This window comes from Miniopterus natalensis, chromosome 1 (assembly GCF_054644295.1).
Source record: "Miniopterus natalensis isolate mMinNat1 chromosome 1, mMinNat1.hap1, whole genome shotgun sequence".
Taxonomy (NCBI): Eukaryota; Metazoa; Chordata; class Mammalia; order Chiroptera; family Miniopteridae; genus Miniopterus; species Miniopterus natalensis.
Window position 1 is genome coordinate 110,628,318 of NC_142081.1, and position 27,292 is coordinate 110,655,609.

Here is a 27,292-nt window from a genome sequence, read left to right on the forward strand (position 1 = left end):
AGGATACATCAAGCAATTGCCAGTGAAGCCCAGGAAACAAATTAAGATTTGACTTTGAGAAATAACACGTCAAACATAATTCTAGAACTGAGCAAACAAGACACTTCTTAATTCTTTGGGGAGACTCTCATTGCCAAGCCTGAAAATGATGAAGTGTAGTCTCTATGAAAAGAAGCTCATGCATCTTGAGTTTTAGGTGGAAAGTGGCCATATGTATGCATCAACTTAGTCAAAATTTTCTAGTTATCTATGGCACATAAAACTTATTGTGTTTCCCCTTTGATTTTTTATAAACTGAGTGTACAATTTTTTCTTAAGTATGTCTACAATCTAAATCATAAATCAAAGCAAATTGTTCTTCCTTATAAAAATTCAGTGACATTACAAAAACTGAGATAATCCAAGAAATTAAAAAATTTCTGTCAAAGTAATAAATGGTGAGTTGTTTCACCTTTGGTTGATGTAGTATTTAATTAATTCAATAGTAATTATTTATTATTTTAATACCAATTAGGTTTCCATTAGAATTTTCTTCTTAAGATACTTTAGTGATTTAATATTATGAACCAATTAGCAATTTAGACTAAAGAAATCTATCCATATTGGATTCTAAATTGTACTGGAAACATGTCAGGATGTCAGGCATAGAACATAATACACTGTTAAAAAGAAATTGGATGCTTTAAAGAAGGATGATTTTGAAAATTGTATTTGAATTATCATAGGAAAATAAAATTGAAATATAGACAAGGTAATAGACAAGAGTAGGAAAAATATCACTTGATAATGCAATTATTCTACATACTTTAAGATAAGACTTTTTAAAGAATATGTCTGTGTACATTAGATTATTTATAGTACCTGCATTGATACTATCTCAAATCATTAATGTAGTTTAAATCTATTTTTTTAATATAAAGAAAATCAACATCATGAGATGTTATTATAATCTGGACTAGTTTGTGACTGATTCTATTTTTGGCTGCCATTCACTTGCGAAATCTATAGAATCAGCACCTGTAATTCATTCTAGTAGTCTAACTTGTACAGTAGCAGAATGAATAGAACTTGCTACAGATTCGTGTATAGTGTCACAATGATTTATTTTCCCCTTTAACATAAAGTTCATATTTTTAATGTGAGCAAAACCTTTAAAATTAAAAGAAAATAAGCTGTTGTTCTCTGTGGTCTATACCTAAAATACTAATGGGACATCTAGATGTTCTCACTAAAGTAGCAGACCCAGCAAACTTGAAATGCCTCTGCTGCCTTAGACTACTAGCATTTCAAACCAAAATCACTTAGCCCTTATTTGGAAAAGGGGTAATAACACTTCAGCAAAGTCCTCAAGGATTTAACAAATCTGTATTCAAGTAAATAACAGCTAATTACTATGGCATATACCAAAAAAGTGTGTTTAATGCACTAAACCAATTATGTTTTTGCATACACATTTGTTACATTTGTGGAAGATCACAAAACATTCACTAGATATTCTTGAACATTTTAGCATGAATTTCTATTTAAGATTCTACTCAAATGTTAGCAGAAGCATGCCCCAAAATATTTAATGCAAAAATTATACCACTACAGCATACTTGAAATTGTTCAGGTATTGTGAATTAAAATTAGTTGAGATGGCAATGTTTAGACATTAAAATAAACTTTAAAATTTTAGGCAAAGAGGCATGGTAGGACTTCTTTCAGTTCCAAAATATAAAGAGCTTAGAAGTGGTCACTCTCATCCTCACAATGAGGAAAGACCTGGGAAACTGAAAATCAGTGACATTTCTTGGATCCATTAGAGAATTGAGGTCTCAGGGGCAAACCACCACTCAAATATGGAGAGAAAGGTAAATCACAACTGAGATCTGCTTACTAGAGCTGAAGCTGCTACAGACATCAGTTGGCAAGAACACTAAATGACAATTTTGACAAATTGCTACACACTGAGTGTAGATTAACATGAAAGTGAAAAGTTCCTGGTGGCTTCAGGATTATGGGGCCCATACTTTCATGAGCTTTCCTTCCAGGAACTCCATCACATTCTTATGGCAAGGATCTAAAAAGACCCACCATAGCCATGATAAGGTAAGGAGTTTGAGTAACGTGAAACATAGCCAGAGCATTCTCCATAACAAAGGCCTACCCTCCATGGATATAATCTGTCAGAGTACAATTTTCAAATTTTGAACCCTTACTCCAGCCGGGAAAGGAATTCCTTCCAAATACAGTCCCCACTAGATTTATTATCTCACCTAAGGGGAAAAAATAACATGGTTCAAGATATCAAGAAAATAGACTGAGAACAATCGGGAAAGTGAGTAGGGGTGGGAGACAGAAACACTTGTAAAGGCCAGAGTCCTGAGACACAGGCTCACTGAAAGATGGACACTTAATTGGATTATAGAATGCTCTTCCTCCCCCATACTCTACCACCACGCTAATGCTGCTCTGGTAGATAATAAGTGAAAGAACTGCAGGGAAAATAAATATAAGATATTACAGGAATTTGAAGCCTCTTGTACCTACAGCTACGGTAAACATTAAACACAACCTAACTCCTAGTCATATTAACATAAACACACTAAAGCCTATTTATTTCAGTTCCTATTGATAGTGGGGAAGGGCACGTAACAAGAATAGAGGCACAGTTGATTAATAATGATTCACCTTACTAACTAGAGATAAGAATTTTTCTTACAGACCCTGGGAAACTGGAGGCTGAAACAAGGCTGTAAAAAGATAAGATGCCTCGGTGGATCCCTTTCTCAGACAAGAAATGCATTTTGAGAACATACCAAGGACAGGATACCCTTTGATTTGGTTGCTGTGCTGGGACCCTGACCCCCTCTAGAAGTTTGTCTCAGGAATGGGCTGAGATGTTTGTAACATCATAGAAGATTAGCCACCTTGTTATTGGACTTTGAGCTCCTGAAGGTCAGACTGCAGACCCTCCCCTTCCTTTTCTCTGTTACACTTGTAGCTCACAGCTGCCTGTAGTTATCTTCTCCCTTGCTGGTATGTAATCAGCCAACTGGCAACGGAGTCAGAGAAGAATTTCCAGGGTGACCTGCTGCTCTCCCATTTTCGCCAGCAATAATGGAATAAATGCTCACATATGATTCAACCCTGTCTCTGCTTAATTTGGCTCAAGTAGTGACATGTAGCCTCGGACCCCTTGTGTCCAGTTTCACTATTATTCAATATAAATCTGGTCTACAACAAAAATTAAAAGGCTTGCAAAAGGTAAGAACAAATATTGTCTGAAGAGACAAAACAATCATCAGAACCAGAATCTGATATGACACAGAAGATGGATTTAGGTGATTTAAAATAACAATGATTATTATTGTAAAGGCTCCACTGAAAAAGGTAGACAACATGCGGTAACAAGTAATATTAACAGAGAGATGAAAACTACAACAAAGAATCAAAAATAAATGCTGGAAATGAAAAACAAAGTGAGGAAATGAAGAATGCCTTAGATGGGCTCATCAGTAGATGACACAACTGAGGAATCAGTGAACTTAAAGATATATCAATAAAAGTTTCGAACTACAAAGAGTAAACTATAATGCAAACACAGGCTTTGGGTGATGATGTTTCAATCTGTGTTCAAATATTATACAAATGTACCATCTGGTGAGTGATATAGATTGTGAGGAAGGTTGTATGCATGTAACATAGGGAGTATGTAGGAGCTCTATGTATCTTTTTCTAAATTTTGCTGTGAAACTAAAACTGCTCTAAAAAATAAAGTCTATATATAAACAACTTCCCAAATTGGAGTACAAAGAGAAAAAAAGGGGGAAAAACCTGTGGGAAAATTTCAAAAGTTGTAACATATCTATAATTGGAATGATAAAAGAAAGAAAATGAAATGGCTGAGCACCTATTAAAATTAATGGCAGTCACCAAAACACATTATGGAAGCTCAGAGAACACCAAGTGGGATAAACAACACAAACAAGCAAAACCTCACCCAGGTAGAGTAGCATATTTAAACTGTAGAACACCGAACAAAAGGAGAAAATAGTGGAAGAATCAAGAGATAAACAAAGAACAATGAATATAGTAGACTTTTCTCAATAGAAACTATGCAAGAAAAGAGTTGGGTAAAATGTTTAAATAGTTAAAATAAAAAATTATGCCAACTTGAAATTCTATATCTTGTGAAATTATCCTTCAAAAGTGAGGGAGAAATGAAGACATTCTCAGACAAATTAGAAACACAGAATTCATTGCCCAGCCAACTTGCCCTTCATAAAATGTTAAAAAGATCTCCAGGCAGATAAAAAATGAGTAAGGTCAGAACTTCAATCTACACAAATAAGAGAAAATAAGAAAAGAATATCACAGAAGAAATAAATAAAGAAAAAATATTTTTATGTTTTATTCCTAGCTGATTTAAAAGATAATAGTTTGCTTAAAGTACTACTAGTAAAAATATATTGGGTAATTATCTTATATGAGTAAGAGAAATAAATGACACTAATTGCTATAGACTGAGCTATGTTCCTCTAAAATTCATGTTAAGGTCCTAAACCTCAATATGACTCATTTGGAGATAGGGCCTATAAGAAGGTAATTAAGGTTAAATGAGGTACCAAGGGTGGGGCTTTGATACAATTGTATTAGTGACCTTATAAGAGGAAACGTTGGAGAGCTTAGGATCTCTCTGTGTTGTATAAAGCCACAGCAAGGAGGCAGCCATATATATACAAGCCAGAAAGAAAGCTTTCACCAGAAACCAGACTGGCTGGCACCTCGTTCTTGGATTTCTCTCCCTTAAGAACTGGGAGAAAGTAAATTTCTGTTATTTCCACCACCCAGTCTGTGGTATTTAGTTTTAGCAGCCCAAGAAGGCTAACAGTAATATCACAAGCAACAACAAAAGCAGAATATTCTCTGAGTAACTGCTCTACATTTGAAGTGGTATAATAGGGTTTTTAAGAAGATTTTTTATTGATTTTTAGAAAGAGAGGAAGGGAGAGGGAGAGAGAGAAACAACAATGTGGGAGTGAAACATCAATCAGCTGCCTCCTTCATGCGCCCTACTGGAGATCAAGCCCACAACCCCAGCCTGTGCCCTGACTGGGAACTGAACCGGCAACCCCAAGGCCTCAGATGAAAGAGCTATTTGGCTAAATCTTGGAAGGGTGGGCTTCCAAGACCAGAATTGACTTTTCTGATGACGTTACCATCAAAAAGCTGTCCCCATCAAGGAAACAGGGAAAAGAGATCCAATGTGAAAGATCCCTGAGACCAGAGGTGAGGTAGGAAAGGCCCTCAAGGATGCGTGAGGTTCCCATTCCCCACCCCAAGCAGCCTTCCCACCTGAAATGGAACAAGCCTGAGGAAGGAGCAAATGTGCATCCACTCGCTGGAGAAGACAGAAGAAAACAATGAACTGATCAGAATTTGTGACAATCTCATTTCCAAGATAAAGTAGATCTGACATGGAAGTCAGGAACTGGGAAAGAAGAGAAAAACATTAACTCCAAACTGTAATCTGTGTATATACAGACATAAAAAGTATGACTATATTTATATATATATATATTTTTTGTTTTAAATAGACAATAATACAGTTCTTGACAGTGTATGACCTATTGCCGTTTATTTTAAATGTCAGAGAGATGCTATGATGAACTCTGCTGTAAATAACTACAAAAGTCAGGGCGTGAGGCAGAATTTTAGTAAATATTAAAACTTAAAATAATAAACTTGTCCCTTGGCTTATACCAAGATCCTAATAGTTTTATAAGTTTTCTTTATATTAATTTTAAAGTGGAAGAGTAAAAGGCGGGATGATGCAAACAAATGTAAGTAATAATTAAAAGCTTAAAATAAAAGTCTTTAAGTAATAAAAAACAGAACAAATTTAGAACTGAAAAAAAAAACAAGTCTGTTTTAAGTATAGAATTTAAATTTGTTACATGTGGACAATATAATATCTTTTAATGACTTTAGAGGTCCAGGGAAATACAGCATACTTCTGCTGATCTGAACCAACAATTTAAAACAATCTATTTTGGTGCCAGGTGGGTACTTGCAATATTAGGGGGATCATTTTGTAAAGTATATGATTACCTAACCATTATGCCGTACACCTGAAACTAATTCAAAATAATAGTGAGTGTAAACTGTAATTGAAAAATAAAATTTAAATAAAATAAAATAAAACAACCCAGGTGATGATTGTTTTGTCCAATAAACATGGAAAGGAGACTTTTTAATTTTTTTCATAAAATGAACCTTGGCAAAGTTAAGCTATTTGCCAAGATCCAAGTTCAATTAAAAAGCTGATAGAGTAGTTGTATATCTAGGTCAGAAGCTACACTTTGACCTATATAATGGGTCACTGAGTAAAAAAGTATATCTTAGAGCAGCAAAATCTATACTTAAAACTTTTAGTAAGGAAAAATTTAATATAATAAGTGGACATCATAATGAAATCAACCCTCATATACTCACCATATAGTTTCAATAATAGGACTCATTAACTCATCCATTTCCCAACTCCATATCATTCTTAAGCAAATTTCAAACAATGTGTCATTTACATCCATAAATATTTTACTGTATCTCTCAACGATAGTTTTAAAAAGCATAATCATAATACTGTACTATTATTAGAAGAAAAAGTTAATTCTTATTATCTTTATATTTAAATATCTAATCAGTAAGTGAAATTTCCAATTATTTCGTGTCACATTTTTTAACAGTTTGTTTAAATTAGAATCCAAATAAAGTCTGCATTTTGTAATTGGTTGACATACATACCTCATATTTCTTTAATTTTTCTTCTTTTTTCTTTTTCTTTGCCGCTTATTTGTTGAGGAAAATCAGGTCATTTGTCCTATTGAATTTTCCTCCATCTGGATTTTGCTCTTTGCATTCCTATAGTATATACATTTTCCTCTACATTCTAGATTTTCCATGAAATATACATTTAATTTAGATCAAACTCTAGTACGATTGTGTGGCTAGGGGAATGGACTACTTTATAGGTAATAATTGATGATTAATACTTAGATCCAATAAATTAATTAGGGCTTGCAAATGTTGATATTGCAATCTTACCACTCATTATTTCCTGGAAACTTTCCAAAAAGAAAATCTCCCCTCATCTATTTTTCTTGTTTAATTCTTTTACTTTATTTTCCGACTTTCAAAATAATGAATTGGTTTACTAATATTCTGCAACATTCAAAAATTAGTATTTTTTTAAAGTATTACTATGACTTAAATAAATACATTTGATACACTTTAGGATTTAACATAGATGTTATTTTCAATCAAGGGCAATTATTTTTAATATTATTGGTCAAATTGTTCTATATTTGTTCAGTGGGATTTCCTTCATTTTGGCTCTTGAGTTTCTTTGACACAATCATGATAGTTTTATGGTTTCCTAGATTTCATCTGTAACAAAATGTTCCAGAATCATCTACATTTTTTGTTCCACACCTAATGAACTCAGCTATTTCTCCAAAAATTACTGGCTTTTTTTTTTTTCCAGGTGGTTCTTGTTGCTACTGGGTTGGTCATTTTCTTCTTAGGCCTTTACAGTGGCAAAGCTCACACCGTGCCTTTTTTTTTTTTTTAAGACAAAATATATAATGAGTTCACAAAATCTATTAAATTTGTTAATGCACACTGTTAAATAATTACAAGCTAAAAGCCCCAAGGTAAACTGAATATTTTTTTCCCAGTCAATCATGATAGGAAATTCAGAACTTTGACAATTGATCCTAGTTGGTCTGTAGGAAATGCTGATGTCATTTTTGTAACCCCTCCTAAACTTGCTAAGTTTGAGTGAAATCACTGAAACCTGAAGAAAAAATGAAGCTACATTATTAAATACATATACAAATTTATAATTTCACTTAAATGTTCTAAGTTTTTAAACCTCAGCAATTTTTTTTTAATATATGTTTATTGATTTCAGAGAGAGGGAGAAGGAGAGAGGGATATAAATATCAATGAGGAGAGAGTCATTGATCGGCTGCCTCCTGCATGGCCCTGACTGGGGATCAAGCTCGCAACCTGGAATGTGCCCTGACAGGGAATCGAACCCCGATCCCCTGGATCATAGGTCTATGCTCAACCACTAAACCACACCAGCTGGGCAAACCTCAGCAATTTTTTAAATAATTTATTGGAATTCGTTGACAATATTATTTTTATCTTAGAGGAAATCATTCATTTTAATGTGCATACTTTATAGAAAGAAGAACTTACGCACAAGCAGATTAATGTTTTTTCTCAATGAAGGTGACAAAGCTAAAAGTTATTAACAATAGCGCCAGAACTCCTCTTTCCCACTCTAGTGCTTCTTTTGTTTCACTAGACCACAGCGCACCGCGTACTTTTTATTTACTTTTAAATGTTGAACTTTATGAATCTTTATGCTATAAAAATGTAAACACACAGCAAGGAAATTTATTATTTTTGCAGTGGGTACATATTATTAGTAAAAGAGGGAAATGTAATTAATAATTATTGGTGGATCTGTTTCAAGCACTTGAAATAGGTTTCTTTAGTTGAAATTTGTTCAAATAAAACTTTACAAGATCCTTCAGACTCTATAGAGAACTCTAAATATTAACCTTCAGAAATTATCTGGACAGAATTTACTTCTTTGGTCATGTTAAAACCAGTCTAAAACTTTCTAATGTTATAACAACTCTTTAATGGAGAAACTGAATGGAATTTTATCCTTTGTTCCTGAAACTTTTATTAATTGCAGTGAGTCTCCTCTCAGCACAGAGGAATCCATTTTGTCCATTAGTTTCAACATTTCGAAGGCAAAAAATTGCTTCTAGGCATATCATTGCATATTGGTGTGCCTACTCATTTTCTCCTGTCACCAGAAATTTTTGATCCCCTGTCAGCACTTTAGCCTCTTCCATTCAACATATGATTAGCTAGGAGATGGGTCAGAGAGATACAGCTGAATGAAATTACACAATATATGCATTTGCACTGATTTTTCAGAGAATGGATTTTTGCTGCCCAATAAATCAAGCCTGTGAAGAAATCCCAATTTCAAAATTAACATGATACACTGATGCCCCTGTGTATCAGAAAATAAAGGGCAAATACTTTCTCTCAATAATTAGATCTTCTTCAAGTTCACTTCTTAAATTTTAACAATTGTACCCATATAAAATCAAGGTACTATAATGGATAACGCAAGTACTGAAACGAACATATTAAATTAGACACAGATATAAGCCTATTACACTTTGAAATTCAGGGTATTTTCTATATTTGTAATTATTTTCACTTAAAAAAAAGTCATCTTTTTCTACATTTTTAATTTATAATGCATATATTGTCTCTAATTTCTAAAATGTGAAGGATATAATTACAGGTTGTCATAAGAAATGCTATCAATGTTTAAAATAGATTAATTAGCTGCCACTGCTACATGTTCACTTTGTTGTTTTGTTTGTTTTTTAATGTTTCTTTATCTTTATTGTTGAAACCATTACAGGTGCCCCCCTTTAATCCCACTAATCACCTCCACCCCACATCCATCCCACCCTCAGGCCCTCCCCACACCAATGTCTGGGTACATAGGCCATGCCCATAAACATACAAGTTCCCTGATTAATCTCTCCCCACCCACAGCACCCTCCCCACGTTTCCTCTGAGATCCCTCAGTTTGCTCCAAGCTTCTATGTCTCTGGATCCACTTTGTTCATCAGTTTATTTTGTTTATATATATTCCACATATAAGTGAGACCAGTTGGTACTTGGCTTTATCTGACTGGCCCATTTCACTTAGCATAATACTCTCTAGTTCCTCCATGCTGTGCCAAAGGCTAAAAGGCCCTACCTCTTTACAGCTGCATAGTGTTCCATGGTGTAAATGTGCCACAGCTTTTTATCCACTCATCTGCTGATGGGCACTTGGGCTGTTTCCAAATCTTAGCTATTGTAAATTGCACTGCTATGAACATAAGGGTGCATAAGTTCTTTGTGATTGGTGTTTGGAGTTCCTTAGGATATATTCCTAGACGTGGGATCAATGAATCAAATGGCAGGTCAATTTTTAATCTTTTGAGGAAACTCCATACTGTTTTCCACAGTGGCTGCCCCAGTCAGCATTCCCACCAGCAGTGGACTAGGGAGCCCTTTTCTCCACACCCTCACCAGCACGTGTAGTGTGTTGATTTGTTAATGGAGCCATTCTGACAGGTGTGAAGTGATATCTCATTGTGGTTTTAATTAGCATCTCTCTGAGCAGTAGTGATGTTGAGCATTTTTTTATATGTCTCTTAGCCATTTGTATGTCCCCTTTGGAGAAGTGTCCATTTAGGTCCATTGCCCATTTTTTAATTGGATTGTTTGTTTTCCATTTGTTAAGTTGTATTAAGTTCCTTATATGTTTTGGATATTAACCCTTTATCCCATGTGTGTTTGGCAAATGTGTTCTCCCATACAGTGGGCTCCCTTTTCATTTTGTTGATGGTTTCTTTTGCTGTGCAGAAGCTTTTTATTTTGATGCAGTCCCATTTGTTTATTTTCTCCTTAGTTTCTCTTGCCTTAGGAGATGTATCAGCAAACATATTGCTATGAGAGATGTCTGAGATTTTACTGCCTATGTTTTCCTCTAGGATTTTTATGGTTTCATGTCTTACATTTAAGTCTTTTATCCATTTTGAATTTACTTTTGTGTATGGTGTAAGTTGGTGGTTCAGTTTCATTTTTTTGCATGTATCTGCCCAATTTTTCCAACACCATTTATTGAAAAGACTATCTTTACTCCATTGTATGTTCTTGCTTACTTTATCAGATATTAATTGACCATATGGTATGGGTCAATTTCTGGGTTCTATGTTGTGTTCCACTGATCAATATGTCTGTTCTTGTGCCAGTACCAGGTTGTTTTGAATACAGGGGCTTTGTAGTATAACTTGATATCTGGTACTGTGACCCCTCTAGCTTTGTTCTTCTTTCTCAGGATTGCCATGGCTATTCGGGGTGTTTTTTGTTTCCAGATAAATTTTTGAAATGTTTTTTTCTAGATCTGTGAAATATGCTGTTGGTATTTTAATAGAGATTGCATTGAATTTATAGATTTCTTTAGGTAATATGGACATTTTAATGATGTCAGTGCTTCCAATTCATGAACATGGTATATTCTTCCATTTGTTTATATCTTCCTCTATTTCTTTTTCCAGTGTCCTGTAGTGTTCTGAGTAAAGGTCCTTTACATCTTTGGTTAAGTTTATTCCTAGGTATCTTATTTTTTTTAGTTGCAATGGTAAGTGGGATTGTTCTTTTAGCTTCTGTTTCTGAGAGTCCATTATTGGTATATAAGAATGCTATCAATTTCTGGGTGTTAATTTTGTATCCTGCTACCTTGCTGAATTCATTTATTAAATCTAGTAGTTTTTTGGTTGGAGTCTTTAGGGTTTTCTATGTACAAAATCATGGCATCTGCAAATAATGACAGTTTTGTTTCCTCCTTTCCAATTTGAATGTCTTTTATGTTTTCTTCTTGTCTAATCTTTGTGACTATGTTGAATAAAGGAGGTAAAAGTGGACACCCCATCTTGTTCCTGTTCTTGGGGGAAATGGTTTTAGTTTTTGACCATTGAGTATGATGTTGGCAGTAAGTTTGTCAGATACGGCCTTTATTATGTTGAGGTATGATCCCTCTATTCCTACTTTGTTGAGAGTTTTTATCAAAAATTGGTGTTGGATTTTATCAGATGCTTTCTCTGCATCTATTGAAATGATTATGTGATTTTTATATTTCAGTTTGTTTATGTGATGTATCATGTTTATAGATTTTCGAATATTGTACCAGCCTTACATTCCTGGAATAAATCCCACTTGGTCATGGTGTATGATATTTTTAATATATTGCTGGATCTGACTTGCTAATATTTTGTTGAGGATTTTAGCATGTATGTTCATCAGGGATATTGGCCTGTCATTCTCTTTCTTTGTAGTGTCTTTATCTGATTTTGGAATTAGGCTAATGCTGGCCTCGTAAAAAGAGTTTGGAAGTGTTCCTTCCTCTTGGATTTTTTTAAATAGTTTGAGGAGGATAGGTGCTAGTTTTTCTTTGAATGTTTGGTAAAACTCCCCTGTGAAGCCATCCGGGCCAGGGTTTTTGTGTGCTGGGAGCTCTTTGATTACTGCTTCAACTTCATCAGTAATTATTGGCCTATTTAGACTTTCTGACTCTTTCTGATTGAGTTTTGAAAGGTTGCATTTTTCTAGGAATTTATCCATTTCATCTATGTTGTCCAGCTTGGTGGCATGTAGTTGTTCATAGTATTCTCTTATAATCCTTTGTATTTTTGTTAGGTCAGTTGTTATTTCACCTCTTTGGTCTCTGATTTTGTTTATTTGGGTCCTCTCTTTTTGTTTCTTGATGAGACTGGCTAAAGGTTCATCAATCTTGTTTATCTTTCAAAGAACCAGCTCTTGGTTTCATTGATCTTTTGTATTTTTTTTTAGTCTCTATGTCATTTATTTCTGCTCTGATCTTTATTATTTCTTTCCTTCTACTTACTCTGGGCTTTTCTTGTTGTTCCCTTTCTAAGTTTTTAAGCTGTAAGGTTAAAGGGTCTATTAGAAGTTTTTCTTGTTTTTTGAGGTAGGCTTGTAGTGCTAGGAACTTCAAGCACTTTGAAAATATTTTTATATACAGAAATTGAAATTGTGAATGTTTGATTTATTCTCCACTTCTTTTTTATGTTTTTATTTTTTAACATTCAATATTATTTTATATTAGTTTTAGGTGTGCAGCATAGTGGGCAGACAATTATAAAATTTAGGAAATGACTGCCCCTGATAATTCTAGTACCCACCTGGCACCGTACATAGTTAATACAATGTTATGGACTATATTCGTTATATTGTATTTACAGACTCTTGTAACTACCAACTTGTATTTCTTAATCTCTTTACCATTTTCACCCAGCATTCCAACTCTCCTCTCCTCTGGCAACTATCAGTTTGTTCTCTGTATCTATGAGTCTGTTTCTGTTTTGTTTGTTCATTTACTTTGTTCATTAGATTCCACATATAAATGAAACCATATGTTATTTGTTTTTCCCTGTGTGACTTATATCACTTAGTATATAATACCCTGTAGGTTCATCCATGTTATTACAAATGGTAAGATTTCATTCTTTTTATGGCTGAGCAATATTCTATTGTTTATATATGTATTACTTCTTTATCCAATCATCTATTGATGAGCAAGCACTTGGGTTGCTTCCATATCTAGACTAGTGTAAATAATGCTACAATGAACATAGGGGTGCATATATATTTTTGATTAAGTGTTGAATTTCTTCTGATATCGGCCTAAAAATAGAATTGCTGGGTAATAAGGTAGTTATATTCTTAATTTTCTGAGAATCCTCTGTACTGTTTTCCATAGTGGCAGCACCAATTAGCAATCTCACCAACAGTGCTCAAGAATTCTTTTTTCTCCACATCCTTGCCAACACTTGGTTGCTAATTTATTGATGATAGCCATTCTGACAGGTATGAGGTGATATCTTATTGTGGTTTTCATTTGCTTGTTTCTGATGATTAGTGATGTTGAACATTTTTTCACATGTCTATTGGCCATCTGTATGTCCTCTTTAGAGAAGTGTCTATTCAGGTCCTCTGCCCTCCTTTTAATTGGATTGATTTTTTGGTATTGATTTGTATGAGTTTTTAATAAATTTTGGATATCAACCCCTTATCGGATGTATCACTGGTGAATATGTTCTCTCGTTAAGTTGTTTTTTTGTTTCTTTGATGGTTTCCTTTGCTATGCAAAAACATTTTTATTTGATATAGCCCTGTTTGTTTATTTTTCTTTTGTTTCCCTTGCACCAGAAGATATATGAAAAAAATATTACTAAGAGTAATGTCAGAGGGTTTACTGTCTGTTTTCTCCTAGAAATTTTTTAGTTTGGGATCTTATCCACTTGTTTTGATTATATATTTTAAAGTATATTGGTGTATGGTTCAGAATTATTAGATTCATATAAATTTTTTTCTATATTAAAATATTTTATATTTTTCTATTTCCATTGTCAATTTAGTTAATAATACCCATTTTTAGGATAAAGCAAGTCAGAATGCTTAAAATCACAAAATATTTTGTTTTTTATATCTCCTGGTAAAGTTAACTTATACATTTTTGATAGATTTTCACAGAAGGAACATGCTTTTTGGTTTTTTTTATTTTTTCCAAATGTCTACACATAAATTTATATAATATTAAAAATATAGCTGCATCATTTTGAAGTTGAATCTATAAGACATTAAAATACTGACTCAAAAAACCTGGGTAACTTTAAATAAATATATAAATTAATAAATTGGAAAACATATCTGATAAAAATATATAATTTGATTAATAACTAAGATAATCCACAAAAATGATCAATCAGCTTGCCCAATATGAAACATAGCTTGAGGTAGATATGGACTGGCACATAAAAGTGTAATAAAACAATGATTTGATGGTCAGTTTTTAAAGTCTATTCCTTGTAATCCATAAAACTAAAACTTATCTAGAGAAAACATTTCTTTTAACTATTAGTACACTAGCAATCTTGGATTTTCAACAAAAGTATTTGTAGGCTCTTGCTTTGGAAAAATAATATTGTTCTACTTGTTTTACTCAGAGTCCATTCAATAATCTAAAGATATTTTACTATATCAAATATTTCGTATGGATGATCAAGGTAGCATTAATAGCCCATTTATTTTTCTCTACTACTCTCAGAGATATGTACTCTATTTCTTATATTTTAGTAATTTTTATAAAAATTTTAGCATGCCTTCTAAACTTATCAAACCCTAAAATCATTCAATCAAAGTTACATATTTACCCCTCTGTTGAGTACTGTATATAGCTCCTATCATTCCATTTCCGATATATTTACTGTTATTTTTTGTATATTTGAGTTCTACTTTGTGCTTAGCCAGAGCAAATTTATTATTGCTTCTGATAATAAATATTTGTGTAGGTTTATGGTTATATTTCACACTTTCTTTTCTCATCATATCTTTGTGTATCTCGGGCCTCCTAGTTAGATTTAATTTTTCTCTGCCTAATTAATATTCTTTCGAATTTTATTTAATGAAGTTCTCTTGGTAACAGACTGAGTTCTACTGTTGTTTTGTTTTGAAGAACAGGATTGGTTATTCAATTCTACGTTGACAATTTTTTTTTTGTTAGATCGTTTTAATTAATTGCTGCCTCCTCTCCTTTGACACTGGTCACCTATTTCCTACTGCCATTCTTTTAAAGTGAACCGGCTTTACTCTCAGGCTGCTTCTAAGATTCTTCTCTGCTTTTGGTGTTCTGCAGTTTCATTTTGATGTATATCTAGGTGAGAATTTCTTCAAATTCCTCCACCTTGAAATCCAGTGGACTATTTGGGAGGTAATGACTTTGTGGGCAGGCAATTCTCAATGGGTCTCTCTTACATTTCTGTATACCTTTTGAAGAGATATTGGCAGCTTCTTTGTTCTACATTGTCTTTTTAAGGATGCCTGCATAGAAAACAGCCTTGGAATATACAGAATGTCTTCCTCCAGATCAAAGGACAAATTTGTTTCTTGACCGGGATAATAAAAACAATGTGTCCTTCCAGGCAAACATGGGGCAGGGTTACTAATATCACCTCTAAAATGTTGTGCTCCTTAAGCTTGAAGTTCCTCAGCTGTCACACAGTCCACCATGCCTACCATTTTCCTGGACCTCCCTCTGTGTCACCTTTGCCAGATTTGGAGGTCAAGAAGAACTTAAGTAAGCATGAAGCCAATATCCTTACCATTCAATGAATAATTTCCTCTTTCTCTGACCCCAGGAACCTTGTGTCCTCTGCCAACTTCTATAAAACTGTGACAGACTAACTTATTACCTTGCAAGTAGTGGAAAATCTCAGACCCTTCAAAGCTCTTGACAGATTTATATTATTTCTGCAGAATTCTAAGCCATTATGTATTAGCCTATTTCCACTGTCACATTCTCTTTTTTTCTCTCCTTCTCCTACCCTAATTACATATTTTTAGTATTTTTAGTCTATTTTTCTTCCTTGACATTCCTTTCATGTGATTTATCTTTCTCCTTGACACATTTCAATTAATGTCTTCAGATATATCTTTCTAGTTCATTAAAAATATAATCTACTAGATTAGTCTGCTAGGGCTGCCCTAACAGAATACCACAGACTGGCTGACTTAAACAACAGAAATCTATTTTCTCACAGTTCTGGAAGTTAAAAGTTCAAGACAGATGTGTCATTAGGGTTGGTTTCTGGTGAGACCTCTCATCTTGGCTTACTTGCTTACTCGACTGTTGCTTTTTCATGGTGTCCTGAGATGGCCTTTTGTCTCTGTACACACATCCCTGTTGTCTCTTCCTCATCTCATAAGGACGCCAGACCTATTGGGTTAGATTTCTACCTTACGTCCTCATTTAAATCTTAATTCTCTTCTTACCTCCAAATATGAGCTCTTTTTCCAGATATAGTCACATTGGTTATTAGAGCTTAAATATATAAATTTGGTGTGGTAGGTGAAGGAGAACACAAGTCAGGCCATAACATCTGCTAATGACTAATGACTTTTTTTTTTTTTTAATATAGAGCATGTGTGAGGGGGTGGAAGGATGTAAAAGAAATTCATATGTACTAGATACTATTGGGGAGAACAAGAGATTAAGAGATTACTTTTCATTTTATTTCATGCACTTCACGTTATATATTTTTGGTTTTATTTTTTACCATATTGTGGACAGGCTCCAAGGTGACTTCCCATAATGCCTCTGTCCTGGTACTTATGCTCTGTATAATACTTTGCTTTTGTGCAATTCCCTCCCCTTGAGTGTGGAGGCCTGTGACTTGCTTCTAACCAATAGAATAGGTCAAAGGTGCTGAAATACCACTTCCATGATTATATTATGTTAAAATAAGAGATTTCATCTTGCTTCCAAGCTCATTCTAGAGTCTTTCTCTCTTAACTAGCTTGATAAAATATGGGACTATGTTGGGAGGCTCATGTGGAAAGGGTTGAGAACAGACTTTAGATAACAGTCAGCAAGAAGCCAGGGCCTTCAGTGTCACAACTGCAAGAAAATGATTTCTACAACAGCCTGGGTAAAGTTGAAAGCAAATTCATTCTCTATTTAGTTTCCAGATGGGAATCCAGTCCTGGCCAACCTTTGATTGCAGCCTTGCAGAGTCCATAGCCAGACAACTGAGTTATAAATGTGTGTTGTTTTACATTGTTGTTTATAATTATTTGTTATGTAGAATGGAAACTAATGTATGTCATATGCATATAAAACTTTAAAGCAGAAAATACATTTTTTAATCCTCACCTGAGGATATGTTTATTAACTTAGAGAGGAAGGAGGAGAGAGAGAAACATCAATGTGAGAAACTTTAATTGATTGCCTCCCATGGAACCTTCAACCTAGGTAAGTGCCCTGACTGGGAACTGAACCCACAAACTTTTTGGTGTACAGGACAATGTTCCAATCAACTGAACCACCTTGCTGGGCTTTTTTTTTTTCCCAAAGAGAAGTCCTGATTGAGATGTTATAAATGCTCAGAATATAATTCTTTTTCTTTAATTGATTTATTTTGAGAGAGAGAGAGGGAGGCATCAATTTGTTGTTCCACTTATTTATGCATTCATTGGCTAATTCTTGTATGTGCCCTTGCCAGGGATCAAACATGCAACCTTGGCATATGAGGACAAAGTTCTAACAGACTAAACCACCCAGCCAGGACCTAAAGTACTAAATATATTTGACAGAAAGTTTTAACTTCATGTTTTGACAGGACAAATATGCACAATATAAAAATTTAAGTTTTTTTAAATTAAATATATTTTTCACTTCTGAAATTTGTATTTTATTCTGTTTCAAATATGCTTGGTAATTAATAATCTGTTTTTGTTTGTTCATATTTTTAATTTCTCCTCTCATTCCTTGAAAAAGTGCTTTATTAAACACTGCATCTGATAAATCCAGTGCCTCACATAATGTTTCTGAGCCTTCTCTGCCTTCCTTCTACTGAATCTCACTTACGATACTTTATCTTACAAGTTTTCTGATTTCCTTTGAAAAGGCTGATATTTCCTGGAACGTTAAGTACGTGAATTATTTGGGGTCTGTGTGGAAATGGGTTTCTCCAGGCAATCTCTGCTTTTGCTTCTCCCAGGCAATTGGGGTCACTATCAACTGGGTCACTTCAAACTAAATACAAAGCTTGAGATTTTCAAGACAATCAGGTGGCGAAATTTCATGTTATGGCTGGCTTCTGGTTATTGTTCCCCTTCTATTTTTTTTAAAATCAAGTTTTGAGGTCAGCCTGACCTCAAAATGTTTCCTCTACTTCAACTCACATTTACTCTCCAATTTATTATAGTCAGTGCCTTTCTTTCCCGAAAATTCTTCTGAAACTACACTCAAGGGATACCAATAAATTTTATGTTCAAAGCCACTAGCTTCTTTTTAATGTTATTATTTCACTTCATTTAACACTGTATATTACCTTTTCCATGTCTTCTGTGTGGTAATTTTTCTTGTTGCTCCTACCAACCATCTCCTTATCTCTACCCAGTATCCTCCACATTCCTCACTCTTTTCCTGACAAAATTCTTTCAGTGCACATTTGTCCTAACTCTCTTCTTAATTTTTTCATGATTTTTCTCAAATTCCCCCTTCATTTCTTGGCTTCAAATACTAACTACAATTTGATGCTACCCTGAACTGTTGACTCCAATAATCCTGATATATCCACAATTACAGATTCATAGTCATAACAGCACTGTATATTTTAACTATTTATTAGATTTCTATTGAGCAGTCAAAATACAGCAGTTCACTATGTTTTTCAAAGGCTGTCTCTTCTCCTTACTTTCAATTATAATATTAGAAATAACTGACACCTATGTAAAGCATATGATCTGCCAGATATTGCTCTCAGTACTTCACATATATTAAGCTATTTAATCCCAAAAGAACCCTATAATGTAGGGGTTATCATTATTTCTTTATAAAATGATGGAGAGAAGACATAGAGAAGTTAAATTATTTGCCTAAGGTCACACAGCTATTTAGTGGTTGATCACCAGGGCTCCAGAATCCTGTCCTGATTGATAGTCCCATAAACAACTAGTTAATACCACTTTCTTCTTCCCAGAAACATATATCCATATGTGAATTCTATGTCTAAACTCTCCCATTAGCCATACTGTCAAATATCATAATAATCAATGGAAATAAACTAAATTTAAATAAGCCCTAAGACCTTAGTTCTTACTGCTAGATTAATTAATGTGCTAGAGGTAATTAAATCAACATAAATATCATAGCTGAATTTCATGAAAAAGATCAGAAAATGTTATGCCCATTAATAACCTCTGTAGCTATTCAAGCAAATACAAAGCAATAAGGATAATTAAATCTTGTGCTTCAGGGAACAAGTAGCTTTGCTTAAGGAACAGGAAGGAAAATATGCCTCTCTTGTCTGCCCTCGGGACAATAGTGGAAAAACTGATGAGGTATATTAATGGGGTAGCAAAAAGGGGAACATCTGCTGTTCTCTGAAATATCAGAGCTTTGGCTGAGGTAGAATTAACTGATTCATATCTGATATTGAATTATAATAACTTTCATTTATAACATGCTGAGAACATGTTCGTTTTAATTTACTAACTACAGTACAAAAAAATGCTGTATCATAAATGTACCAAATGTTACATTTTAGAAGTGTCTGGTAGGAAATACTTCTAATGATTTTCAATTTTTTCCCCCCAAAGTTTATTCTAATGATATTGAGTTATCAGAGCAAAAGTTTACTTTCTTTCCTCATGGTTCCCACACTGGCCTAAATCTGAATTATCAATGGACTACTGCAGGCAGCAGAAATAAACATGATGAGTCTGAAACACCAAACCAGTTACAGATCAAAATGCTTAATTACAAATCATAAAAAACTAGAAGCCTGTACAGAAAATTCAAATTTGATGCTTAAAAAAATTTCTAATTTTAAATGAATACCAGCTTGCAAAGTTACTAATCTACCTACCTTAGTGGTCTCATATACTCATAGCAATGAGTTTTATTTGGCTGAGGAACTCTAAGTCCAGTTCTCAATTTCAGGTTGTGAGTATATTTTTATTTTAATAACTTCTTAAAATTTAATTTTATTCCTATCTGCCCTCATTTTTTTTCATGGCTGGGCCTCTGGGCTGTGTCAATTTACATATTTGAATTAATGCACCAAGTAATATTTGAAAGTCTAATCTTATTAAATGTCTTTAAATCTAACACTTCCCCTGACTGATTAGACCTTATTAATTAACCCATATGTTATCAAAACCTCATGCTGGCTGCACTTGGTTGTCTCTAGGGGTCAAATAGACCAACCGATTCCCTTAAAATAAACACTGGACTGAGATAGAAATTTATGTGAGTTAGATCTCCAAAATAGCTCATTTTTCCACTAACATGAGACTCCATGCATTATAGAATTTACTGGTTGACTAATTGCTTAAGAGTTGACAGTTGTTGAGCTAAGGATTTTTCATCTCATTTTTCCTCCCTTGAGTAAATTTTTGTCATAAGCAAGTTTAAAGAGGAGAGTAAAATGATTTATATGTTCCATATGCTACAATTGCACTAATGGTAACTTCATTGAGTAGTAATGGGCCTAAGGAAAGTGGAAGAAAAAAATGTGATAGTTAACTGTAATAACGTTAAAATATTAACAACATTTCTTTAAATAAAGACACAAACAAATACTAGTGGCTTTAGATGAGTAAAAAGGAAATAATGTCAAAAATATAGATATACCATAAACTGCATGGAATATATTTATTTATATTTAAATGCATAAATAGATTTAAAAACTGTCTGTGACTTGTCCTTTCAATTATATGTAGGACATATTAGTGATGAAATTAAGCAATAAATTACTATTATTTACATGGCACAAGTCTCAGATGATACTCTACTTCTCCTCATTAAATAGAAGGAGCTCAAGATGGGAGATAATTTTCATAACTACCTCAGGCTAAGAAATAGAAGTTGGACCAAGGGCTACAGTTATTCTAGAGAATAGGATTATAGATGAGATCTTCTGAGTAAAATAGCCAAGATAAAACATATGACCATCTCCCCAAGGGACAAGCCCTGGTGCATCCCTGTACCCTGTACATCTAGATAAATATATTTATGGACTAATGTACTAGCCTCTACCATCAATGAAGGTCTCCTTATGCATGAAGCTGCAATAGAGGATTTGGAGCAAGCCCACTTGCCCACTCATTCTTAACAGGTAGAACTTCAAAGCTCCTTCTGTGGATAGGAATGCTTGACAACAGGGATTTCAAAACCACAGCCCTTCAAAACCTCTGAAAATGAATCTTAGAGAGAAAGAGTTCAGTGCAAGATTCATGTGTTTGTCACAATTGTTCAGTAATATTAACTTACTAAAATTAATTTTTGCTTCTTTCAGTAGCATCTGTAACAACAAAAATTATTTACCTGTAAAAGTTAATAATAGCTTATTATGTACAATCAGGTTTTATGATACAGCCTTCCCACCCTCCATCATCCCCCCAAACTTGAGTGTGTTTGTGGCTGTTTGTGTGTGTGTTAAAAGGAAGGAGCAGACCCTGGACCATGTGGCTCAGTAGGCTAGAGCATTGTCCCATGCACCTAAAGGTCTGGGGGTTCGACCCTCAGTCAGCACTGGTATAGAAGGCAACCAATTGAGGTATCTCTCTCACATCGAATCTCTCTCTCTCTTTCTCTCTCTGCCTCTCTCCCCCTTCCTCCCTCTCTAAAATTAAAAAATATATTTTTTTTTTAGAAAAAGGAAGGATCCCTTTTAAAACATTATATATTTCTGAAAAATGATTCTATGTTGGCTAAATGGGACTGTCGTAATAATTACAATAGAGTGATTAATAGGACACTACAAGTGCTGTTACAGCATTTTGTTGTACAAAAGAATGGTTGAACAATTATTTCCAAAAAGTAAAAATAGAAAACTAAAATTAATATTGCAAAACTAACTACTATATCTGCTTAGCAAATGGAAATTCTTAACAAATGGATATTTTCAAGAAGCATTTTAAAGAGGAACATCTTGCCTAAAACTCTTTATTAAATATACTATAGCAATTAATATGCTCTTTTCTTAGCAATTTATATTATGTTCTTCTTACAATTAGTAATACCAAAGTTTAATAAGCAGAATTTATAGCAGAAATTAGCAGATATCACTAGCATAGCTATACAAGTACATCATTATGTCATTAAAAATAGGATATTCTAACAGCCTAAATTTCTGTGTTAATGGTGGAATTATAGGTAAGAACAAAATTATAGTTGGAATATTTCATCAGCTTTCAAAACCTTTGTGTGTCATCATGACTATTTATTACATCAATAAAAATGTTGTTTTTTAATATGCCATAAATATGTATAAATAAATTAAAACTGGTAATTCAGTTGAAAACAACATGGACCACAGTATATTGAGTCATTATAGTGTGCTAAATCTGTGTTAGAGATTTGCATATAATACACTGTATACTCATTGCAACAATATTAGGTACATATTATTATCATTTTAAATATAAAGTATGACCAAGAGTAAACAAGTGTTTAAAATCCTGGTATAGCAACTCAATATACTCTTAACCACTAGGCTACGATTTCTTGTTTAGCTATATATTTAGGAGTTAAGATCATGTCTTCCTGCAACCATCTAATTCTTTTTCCTTTCATCATCATGGGAACTGCAAACATTTCATCCAGTTATGAAATAAGGCACAGAGTCCAGGTCCTCATGATCTGCATGAGGTCTAGAAGCAGTGTCTCTTGATCTGAAGACCTATGAACTAAAAATTCAAATTGTCTGTCATATAATGTTCATAGATGGAGAGAAAGGAATAACTATAACAAATGCACCTACTTGAAAGGGGAAGAAAGGGAGCTATTTAGCAGTCACTGCTCCATGGCAATTAATCCTACATATTACCTGAGGATAGACAGTATTTCTTGACATAAGTTCTGGGACTAGGTCCATAGACCATTGTTCTCAGCTTTGCCTTCTGGGAGCTTTTTTTTTGGTGGTGTTGTTTTTTAAAATCATCTTCCTTGGCCAATTATAAAGAAGATTGAAAAATATGTATTTTTTGGCAGTCTGATTACTTGCAGAAATTTGAACTCAAGTTATATAACAATTCAAGAACTCTCAATCTCTTTCAGCCTAAGGTGGTGATACTTTTTTCTAACACAGCTTTCCTTTACAAGATTATGAATTTTCTAGGCACTCGGCCAAAATCTATGTCCATAATTCTTTGCACAAGTCTCTCTCTCTCTAGATTTAATTTTGTGTATTTTGGATGTATCTGTTTCAGTAAAAATACTACTTTATTCATTATAACACTTTTCTCCTGCTGAATGGTATATTAGTTATTTTAGAAGCATGATCTACAAGGCATATTAATTATTTTAGAAGTTTTAACAAAAGGTTGGCTGAGAATACCCCGCATTGAATCTTTAACCTCAGGTGATTTTTCACAGTAGTCTTTAATGTAGGCCTTTTCTTTGAGGCTATATCCTATTTATTTATTATTTATAAATGATCATTTTATTTTTATTTTTTAATTTATCTTTATTGTTAAAAGAATTACAGACAATGATATGGTGAAGGCATGGGGTAGGGAGTGGATGAAGGGTAAAGGGGGTCAACGGTGAATAGAAGGGAACTCCTGTAATTCTTTCAACAATAAAGATAAATTAAGGCTGTATCTTAAGAGTTACATCTTTAATTTGGTAAAAAATAATTTTATTTAGTCACTCTGCAATTCTGAACTGTCTCTATTACTTTTATTTTTTATTATTACATTTTAAATTTTATTTTTGTTTAAAATATTACAGATGTCCCTTTTTCTCCCCAATGACCCCTTCCACCCTGTCCCATCCCCCTCCCCAGTCCGTCTCCCCACCATTGTCTGGGTCCTTGGGTTGTACATATATGCATATCAATTCTTTGGTTACTCTCTCCCCCTCCACCCACCTGCCCTCCTCCATCCCTCTGACATTCGTCAGTCTCATCTATGCTTCCATGTCATTGAATCTATTCTGTTCATCAGTTTATTAAGTTCTTTAAATTCCACATATAAGCGAGATCATGTGATGTTTGTCTTTTGCTGCCTGGCTTATTTCACTTAGCATAATTTTCTCCAGGTCCATCAATACTGTCCCAAAGGGTAGGAGATCCTTCTTCTTTACAGCTGTGTAGTATTCCATGGTGTAAATGTCCCACAGCTTTTTTATCCACTCATCTACTGATGGGCACATGGGCTATTTCCAGATCCTAGCTATTGTAAACTGTGCTGCTATGTACATCGGGGTGCATATATTCTTTCTGATTAGTGTTTCAGGATTCTTAGGATATATTCCTAGAAGTTGGCTCACTGGGTCAAAAAGCAGCTCCATTTTTAATCTTTTGAGGAACCTCCATACTTTTTTCCATAGTGGAAGCACCAGTCTGCATTCCCACGAGCAGTGTACTAGGGTTCCCCTTTCTCCACAGCCTCTCCAGCACTTGTAGTGTGTTGATTTGTTGATGGAGCCATTCTTACAGGTGTGAAGTGATACCTCATTGTGGTTTTAATTTGCATCTCTCTGATGATTAGCAACGTTGAGCATTTTCTCATATGTCTCTTGGCCATCTGTATGTCCTCTTTGGAGAAGTGTCTATTCAGGTCCTTTGCCCATTTCTTAATTGGGTTGTTAGTATTCTTCTTGCTGAGTAGTATGAGTTCTTTGTACACTTTGGAAATTAGCCCCTTGTCAGATACATCCTTGGCAAACATGTTTTCCCAGACGGTGGGGTTCCTTTGTATTTTGAGGCTGTTTTACTGTGCAAAAGCTTTTTAGTCTGATGTAGTCCCATATGTCTATTACTTTTAAATACAGCTTGAAAACTAGCTATTTATTTTCATATTTTATCATTTTCTTTTAATACCTATATATGTTTATCAGGTACATAATCTTCCTTCCATTTTCAGGCAATAATTTTAGTGTTTCAATACTATGGACCATAGGTCACAATTTTTCTAGTGTCCCATATGTTTTCTCACTGCTTTTCTGGCCCTTTATATTAGTATTCTTGCAGCCTACAGCCTTGATTAAAGTCATACTTTGGCTTATTGTTGCAATAGAACCTCAGTCCTGGTACCAACTTCTGTGATGGTCAGCTACTGCCATAATGAAGCTACCTACTCTATCACCCCAAAACTCAGTTAATTAAAATAACAATTATTTATTCTTATTCATGAGTCCACAAGTAATGTGAGAGTGTCTCTACAGTTATCAGAAAGACCTAATTAGGCTAGTTCCCAGGTGCATATTTGTTTTAGTCTATTCTGTATATATCTCATTTCTCTGAGACCAGTGGGCTTCCTGAGGCCATTTGTTCTTATGGTATTCAGAGAATGAATGGCAAGTTTAAACACACAAGCACATTTCAATATTCTGCTTCAGTCACATCCGCTAGAGTCCCATTGTCAAAACAAATTAAATGGCCAAGCTCAAAATCAAGAGGCAGAGAAGTACACCTTGAATCACAATATGCAAAGGCACATGACAAAGATGCAGTCTCAAGGATGAATGAAGAATTGGGGCCCAAAGTTTTGTCTAGCACAGCAGGACTTCACCTTCTTAGTTCTGGCCACAATATTTCTAGTAAAAAAGAGTGAGGCTTGCATTATTTACTTTGTTAGCAATTCTACAATGTTTACCCATGGTGATACAATTGATAGGTCTTGATTCTTTTGGGTTGTTGCTAAATTAGCCTAGGAAAATGTATATAAATAAATCATATCATATGCTTGCAAACCTTTCCGCTCTCTTCAAAAAAACACCGAGGTGTCTTGCTGGCATGGCTCAGTGGTTGAGCATTAACCTATGATCCAGTAAATTGAGATTCGATTCCAAGTCAGGGCACATGCCTGGGTTAGGGCTCTATCCCCAGTAGGAAGTGTGCAGGAGTCAGTCGATCAATGACTCTCTCATCATTGATGTTTCTATCTCTCTCTCCCTCTCCCTTCCTCTCTCTGAAATCAATAAAGACATATTTGAAAAAAACAAAACAATAAAAAAACACAGGAAAATGTCAGTATTTTCAGATCATACTGTCAGGCAAGCTGCCTTGAGAGACATATGGTCTTGCTTGGCATTCTGTGAAAACGTGGCCATGAGCAGGTGCCTTTCTATGAGCAACAGATCATGCACTGTGTCAAACACTATCTGATATCACTGAGAAAGTTTTGACTTTTTCTCTAATTGGTGATCATGTCAACAATCTGATGAATCATGGTGCCCTTGACTGTAGGGGTTTTAAACCACACATGTGTTCTCAAAACAGTGCATTTTTATGGAAAGAACAGAATCTATGCTACATATGGAAGATGCAGTTAGATTTTCATAACCAACTCTTCTGAGTGAGGAAAAGGAGGATAACAGCTTGTCCCTAACAGCATATTCCAAATTGTGTGTGTATGTGTTCAGATGTTGTTCAGCTCAATGTACTGGTGATATAGACTCAAGCATCTTGTTGATTGGGAGGTGTTGAAACTTGTGTAAAATCTACTGCAAAAGATGGTTCTGGACAGCATATCGGTGATATAAAATTTCTTTACTATTTGTGTCAGGCAAAGGTAAGATGTGCAATGGATCTTCTAATGTCATTCTTATGTGTCACATTATTCTTGATCAAAAAGATATTTTGAAGAAATTACTTAATGCCAAGGCCTGAAATTGGAGAGTAAAACAGGTTTTTCCCCCAGATAATCTGTCAGTGACAGCTGTCAAAGTTATAAATCACCATTTACCCAATGATCATCTATTTAGCTGCTTGGTTGTCAAGCAGAAACCAAAAATAGAGACTTCTCACTTTTTCTCTACTGCGTCTGCTCTTATAGATGCAGGGTCATTTTGCAGGTGCAGCTATGGAAGCCATCATTAGCCTGGCAGTGATCTCAGGATCTCATACAGTCTGGAGGCACATAATCATTTAGTAATGGAGAGGGGAAAGTAGAAGTGAGTGGTGCTAGAGTAATAGAGTCATGGTAATGGTAACATGGAGCTTTAAAACACTGTATTATATCTTTAGACATATATCCGTATGTATTGGGAACACATGTGGAAGCTGTGAGTGGTAGAATTGGTCAGAGTATCAGGCAAATAGCTATAATTAAGTGT